Source organism: Neopsephotus bourkii, unplaced genomic scaffold (genome assembly GCF_033783945.1).
Source record: "Neopsephotus bourkii isolate Nb327-2 ecotype Australia unplaced genomic scaffold, CSIRO-AGI_Nbou_v1 NB_1781, whole genome shotgun sequence".
In the NCBI taxonomy this organism is placed as follows: domain Eukaryota; kingdom Metazoa; phylum Chordata; class Aves; order Psittaciformes; family Psittacidae; genus Neopsephotus; species Neopsephotus bourkii.
In genome coordinates this window covers 1,078,378-1,085,373 of record NW_026902255.1, presented here as the reverse complement: position 1 = coordinate 1,085,373, position 6,996 = coordinate 1,078,378, and the positions used below count along the sequence as shown (strand labels likewise).

Here is a 6,996-nt window from a genome sequence, read left to right as displayed (position 1 = left end):
TGATGGATTCAAAATCTGGCCTGGAGAGTGACTGCTATACACAAATCCCGTTCTGGGTAAATAACTTCAGATTCTAAGTACTGGCAAAGACTGTCCCCCTCCTTCAGTCTGCCTTCTGTGCATGTGTAAAAGTCACTCTGGTAAGCACAGGTTAGATCACAAGCTGAGCATGCCAACAGCAAAATGCTGTTGGAAAACGCAAATGTCTAAGACACAGAAAAAGGAGACAAGTCTACATGGTACAAAACCCCATCCCTCCCCCCTGCTCCATGCTAGTTTGAGTACTGCTTTTGAGTGCCACATTGAAAGCAAGCTAGTCACCAACATCAAAGAATGGAAAATAAGTTATGAAAATCAAGTAGTGTGGTAAATGTGCATAGAAAATATGCATAACATTCCACTGTCAGTGATATCATCTCCACAGGTATTTTAGAAGAAAGCCTGGAAGTTATTTTAGTACATGCTTTTCCCCACAAGCATAAGCATAAAAAGTGATCATCCAAAAATTCAGACAATGTTTATACATATAAATATGAGCTCATTAAAAAAAAAAAAACATATATAGAAAAGATGTATATATTTTAAAACTCTGCAGCTGCCCATAAGCATTTAAATGCTTAAGCTTAATTTAAAGGAAAAGACAAATATTAATGGAACACCACTATAAATCGTTGCAGTTGGCCACACTGCTGTTGCATATACAAATAGCAAACAAATACAAAGAAAACTGCTTCTAGCATTCAAGCTAGAACTTTGGCTTTCACTGCAGTTTTTGGATAAGCTGCTACTAAGCTTCTAGCAGCTTCTCAAAGGAACTACACACAATTCACCTCTTGTCCCTTCACCACAACTACAAAAACAAACTCCTCACAGACATTCCACTCTTTTCTCTCTAGCTGTCTTCAGTCTATGTTTTGCCTGTTACCTCTTGCATACACTACTCTTACCTTGAATTTCTCAGGGCCCGTGTTGGGTGCTGAAAAAGAGAGTGATGGGTTGACCCTGGCTAGATGCCAAGTGCCCACCAAAGTCACTCTGTTCCTCCCCTCCTCAACTGATCAGGGGAGACAATATGACAAAAGGCTTGTAAGTTGAAGTAAGGACAAGGGAAAGATCACTCACCAGTCATGGGCAAAACAGGCTTAACTTGCGGAAATTAGTTTAGTTTTTTATCAAACAAATTGGAGTAGGATAATGAGAAATAAAACCAAATCGCAAGAACATCTTTCCCCCACATCTCCCTTCTTCCCAGGCTTAACTATACTCCTGAATTCTCTACCTCCTCCTCTGCAGTGGCACAAGGGGACAGGGAATAAGGGTTGCGGTCAGTTCATCACATATTGTTTTTGCCACTCCTTCCTGCTCTGCTGCTCTAGTCCTCCTCAGTATGAGGACTCATCATACTCTTCCTCTGTTCCAGTGTGAGGTTCCTTCCACCTAAGACAGTCCTCCATGAACTTCTCCAATTTGAGTCCTTCCCATGCCACCCCCCCCCATCTCCCCCACCCCCCACTGGTCCATGCAAACCCGATGCATAGCTTCAGACAGGAGAAGGAATTTGGGGGTCCAGGCAATATATCCCACAAATCCTCTTCCAGAACTCCACCCATAATGGAAGCAACATACAAATGGGATACAACCAGTAAGTTGCATGTAGGAGCAAAATTAACTAGGTCTTGATTTCTAAAGCCTTATGAATTATTCCCTGAAATGGTCTGCTCCTTGCTTTCACTGACTCAAGGACAGGGCCCTAAAATCCATACAAGTCACCCCATGTAGGCAGTTTTGCAGGTGTTTTGTTTACTAAAATCTCTTTGAAGAATGGCTTATTTCCCTTGACCCACTGTACAGGTTCTGGTACAGAGATCCTTTTCCTCATACTAGGTCAGGCCAAGAAATTTGGGTATTAAGTTGGTCTCAGAAAACACTGACTTACAATCTTCTTTGCTGAAAGTAATTTGTACCCACTGAATGCAATGTCCATGCTGCAAAATTCGACAAATGAAACCTGTTCTGTTGACTTTTTTTAAATGATTTTTCTTGAAGAGGATTAGCAAGCAAATAAGCACTTAAATTAACAAATCACTGAGCTAATATACTACAATTTTACCAAGGTAATTAAAGACAGAACAATGTGATGATAACATTAAGGTCATGATTAAGATCAAACCAATAAATTGAGAAGTTCAAGTGATGTAATCATCAATAGATCAGGATGCAAAACTAAACAGCAGAATTTACAGTAAAAATATACTCTTTTGTTCAAATCTTCCTGTGGAAGAATGCATGAAAACCAATTTTTATCTAGTTTGATGTCCCAGTCCCACTTTCAGAAGAAAGTGGAATGATCTGATTGAAGAAAGGTGCAGATGGATGGTTATGTCCTACAACATAACTTCTTGAACTTTTTTTCTGGTCTGATGTCTTTGCCAAGCAGTTTTAAGCAAGCTCCACAATATTTTGACAGCATTAGCGAAATATTTCTGCCTCCTCTCACTCCCTGACTCAATTCCACGTGGTCTTTGCAGGTGGAAATGGGGAGTATTGAGGTGCTGTATGCTTTTGGTTGGACCCTTTTATAGTTCCTGGCAAAGACAAGAGAAATGTCCAGTCAGAGTTGCACTAAACTCAGACAATTACAAAGGACTTCAGTGATAAAAGAATGACTGTACTCAACCTTCTTCTACTTTGATTAAATCCAAAGACTTTCCCTGTCATGGTTTAAGCCCGGCCGGTAACCCAGAACCATGCAGCAGCTCGCTCACTCTCCCCCTCTTCCTCCCCCACTCCCAGAGGGATGGGGAAGAATTGAAAGAATGTAACTCCCACAGGTTGAGATAAGAACAGTTTAGTAACTAAGGTATAACACAAATCACTACTGCTACCACCAATAATAGTAATGATAAAGGAAATAACAAGGGAAGAGAATACAACAGCTCACCACCTGCCGACTGACACCCAGCCCGACTGAGCAGTGACCTAGCCCTTCCAGGTAACTGCCCCCAGTTTATATAGTGAGCATGACGTGCTGTGGTATAGAATACCTCTTTGGTTAGTTTGGGTCAGGTGTCCTGTCTCTGCTTCCTCACGGTTTCACCTCCTCCCTGGCATAGCATGAGACTCAGAAAGTCCTTGGTCAGACTAAACATTACTAAGCAACAACTAAAAACACTGGTGTTAAAGTGTTGTTCCCAGGCTGAAAGTCAAAACCACAGCACTGAACCAGCTACTAAGAAGAAGAAAAATGACTGCTACTGCTGAACCCAGGACACTCCCTTAACAACAGCCCCCACATCTAGCCTGCCCGACACATGTCCTCGCATATGACTACATTATGCTTTGGGTAATATCTGGAAGGAGTTCTCTTAAATACACCCCTCTTGTTGAAAGCACTGTAGCCCTTCTGCTCAATTCTCTCTTCATCACCAAGGGATCAAAATAGCTTTAGGGATACAGACTTTATTCATTTTATCCCTTCCTAGTCTGTCTATTCTTTCTAATTAAAATCATAGAATCATAGAACAGTTAGGGTTGGAAAGGGTCTTAAGATCATCTAGTTCCTACCCCAAAACATGGTTAGGTGCCAGTGCCTAAATCATATGCGTGTTTTATGGGCTATGAGGGCCTTTTCCTTCAAGGGGAGTGCTAACCTTCTCTCCTTCCATAGAACACAATGAACAAGGTTTACTTTCCTCAGGTAAAAAGTACCTCTTAAGCTGGTTAACATATTCTGTAGTTGACTAGCAGAACAGTAAAAATTCAATTAACAAAAAAAGTAGAATTTTCTTTATTTACATAATTCATTGGCTTATTTCACTGTTAAACATCTCCTACCCTGGATGATATTCATATAACCTGTATTTTTTTTTAAGTACGCTTGTTGATGCACAGACTGACACAATATATATAAGCTGTGTCAGATCTTATCAAGATACAATCCCTTTATAACGACCCATGCCAAAGAGACTTATGTCATAGAATCATAGAATAGTTAGGGTTGGAAAGGACCTTAAGATCATCAAGTTCCAACCCCCCTGCCATGGGCAAGGACACCTCACTCTAAACCATATCACCTAAGACCTCGTCCAACCTGACCTTGAACACTGCCAGGGATGAAGCATTCACAACCTTCCTGGGCAACCTATTCCAGTGCCTCACCACCCTAACAGGAAAGAATTTCCTCCTTATATCCAATCTAAACTTCCCCTGTTTAAGTTTTAACCCATTACCCCTTATCCTACCACTACAGTCCCTAATGGAGAGTCCCTCCCCAGCATCCCTATAGGCCCCCTTCAGATACTGGAAGGCTGCTATGAGGTCTCCACGCAGCCTTCTCTTTTCCAGGCTGAACAGCCCCAACTTTCTCAGCCGATCTTCACATGGGAGGTGCTCCAGTCCCCTGATCATCCTCGTGGCCCTCCTCTGGACTTGTTCCAACAGTTCCATGTCCTTTTTATGTTGAGGACACCAGAACTGCACAAAATACTCCAGGTGAGGTCTCATGAGAGCAGAGTAGAGGGCAGGATCACCTCCTTTGACCTGCTGGTCACGCTCTTTTTGATGCAGCCCAGGATACGGTTGGCTTTCTGGGCTGCGAGCACAGACTGAAGCCAGCTCATGTTCATTTTCTCATCGACCAGCACCCCCAAGTCCTTCTCTGCAGGGCTACTCTTCAGCCACTTTCTCCTAAGCATTCTGTAACACAAGCTAATTCCTTCGACCAGATAACCTCTTCCAGCCTGTAACTCTGTTCAGCTTACAGTGCTGTCCAGTTGCCTGCATCTTGCTTTATCACTTCTTCATTTAATTTCTCTCATTGCAAGCTACTTAGGATGGTTATTTTCTTCTGCTTCATTCCTGGCAGTGTTCAAGGCCAGGTGACATGGTCTAGGGTGAGGTGTCCCTGCCCATGTCACAGGGGTGGAACTAGATAATCTTAAGGTCCTTTCCAACCTGAACAATAAAATCTACCACTGCTTAGGTCACAGGTCACCATTTGGGCAAGTGAACTGACAAGAGGTGCCAGTCACAGAAACACACCTTACTCAGGCATTGCTCTGTCTCATCAGTACCTCACTGGCAGTGGGGCTCTTAGGTCCTATAACCCTGAATGTGACAACAAATGGTAGACTGTTGCAGCACAGAAATGGGTAGGTTCAGATGACTCAGAAAAATTAAACTACAGGATGTGAAAAGATTCTAGGTAGCTACCAGCCACTGAATCACCTAGAAGGCACATGTAGTGATGGTATGGACTTTAGTGACATTCCTTACTGTGAACTTTCACAATGTGGCAGATCTTCCATTTATAAATGTCTTTCAGTTTTCCTAAGAAATTGTCAGTACAGATTACAAATTACCACAGAAGTAAAAGCAAAAAAACCCACAACCCAAACCAACAAAACAAAGAACAACAAAACCCTAACAGACATTTTCATGGAATTTCTTTCACAGGAGAGGTAATAAGTTTTGTAACCACTGCTCAACTCTGCAGTACTTGTACTATAGCACCAATGCTGCACGCAAGGGTACTCATTGCTCTTGGAACAACTCAAGCTACCAAGTCAGTACACCCATGAAACCTCAATGAAAATTGGATGGATGAGCTTTTGCAGTTATTTTCCTGCAAGAAGAAGGACTATAGGACAGCATGTCAGTAAATGGGGTCTTGGCCTGCCTTTATTTATGAATAATAAATGAGGAACAAAGCTGTTTGAAATTAGCATACAGAAGAAACAACAGATTGGGTAAAAACAGTGTAATCTCAAGCCCATTACCTTGTGACTGGTTATGTTTAGTCACAAAGTGACTGACCAGTTATGGTGCTCAGAGGAAATACTAATTTAGACAGGTGTGGCTAAATTTACCTTCATTAAAAACTCTCATTCTTAGCCCAAATAATTTATTTAACCTTGAAGCACATGTTCAAATTTCCTTTATTCATGCTGCACTGCCCATAAACTTTTTATTTTAAAACTATGCAAATCTGTCACTTTTCCATTATTTTTTGCTAGTCTACAACAATTTAAACTTTGACGCAAATGAGAATACACTACTTATTCTTAAATGAACACATTATTTGTGGTAATCCTCTGCATTCACAATGGAAACCACTATCTCGGACTACTTATATTCTTAAGTCGCTTTCTGAATAGTGTGTTGTTTCAGGAATGCATTATCAACCACAGAACTCTAGTTGACATATACTGTTTATTACATAGGTGCTGCTGTCTGCTACAGAGATACTGCAAATTATCAACTTTCCTGATTTCTGGATAGAAAGTGAGGAATTAATCTGATGAACTTCAAGTTTTGTTCATATCATGATGTTCTTGGTATCATGATCCATCGTGAAAGATTAAACAGAGGTATCCTATGAATCAGATTCGTTTTAGTCAGTGACCACAATGCAAATTATTTCACTGAATAAATTTACTCCACCTGGGCTACAGCAGTAGCTTCCTTTGATTAGAGCTACATGTTCTAGTCATGGTTATGTGTCCTGTTTCTGATTAGTTCACAACCAGCTACGGCTGTATGGTTACCAGACAAAGCAAATTCTATACACCTCTCATTGACTTTAGCAATAACTGTGCATTTCAGCAAATCAAACACAAGCTGTGGATATTAACCCTGCAAGTGTCCAGCAGAAATATCTTTTAATCTAAGGTGGGGCTGGCACATAATTAATTTATAGGGAGATATGACTTTATATTTTCTAGGTAATATATCTGGGAGGTAGGACTAGAATCAGTGGTGTGGGCTATTCTCCTCTGAGATCTGTAATAAATTTCTTACATTACAATCTGTTGTGAAAAATACTCCGGTAGTCATGCTCCATACATTGGAGGCATTCTAAGTGGCCAGCCACTGAGTCCCCATTGGATGATAACACTGACCAAATTTCTCATCATTTCACACTATCACTCCATAGCTGTGTGCTTACTGCAGCTCACTGCTATAAAAATGATTTTTAATGGAAAAGATCTGACAGAA

General features: G+C 41.0%; 1 non-coding gene across 1 annotated transcript; it reads right to left on the bottom strand.

The window, feature by feature from the left end:
* Window positions 1-3,567: 3,567 nt before the first annotated feature.
* LOC133226434 (U6atac minor spliceosomal RNA) lies at window positions 3,568-3,672 on the bottom strand. Its single transcript, XR_009729504.1, has one exon. It is a non-coding gene; the product is annotated as a U6atac minor spliceosomal RNA (small nuclear RNA).
* Window positions 3,673-6,996: the final 3,324 nt, after the last annotated feature.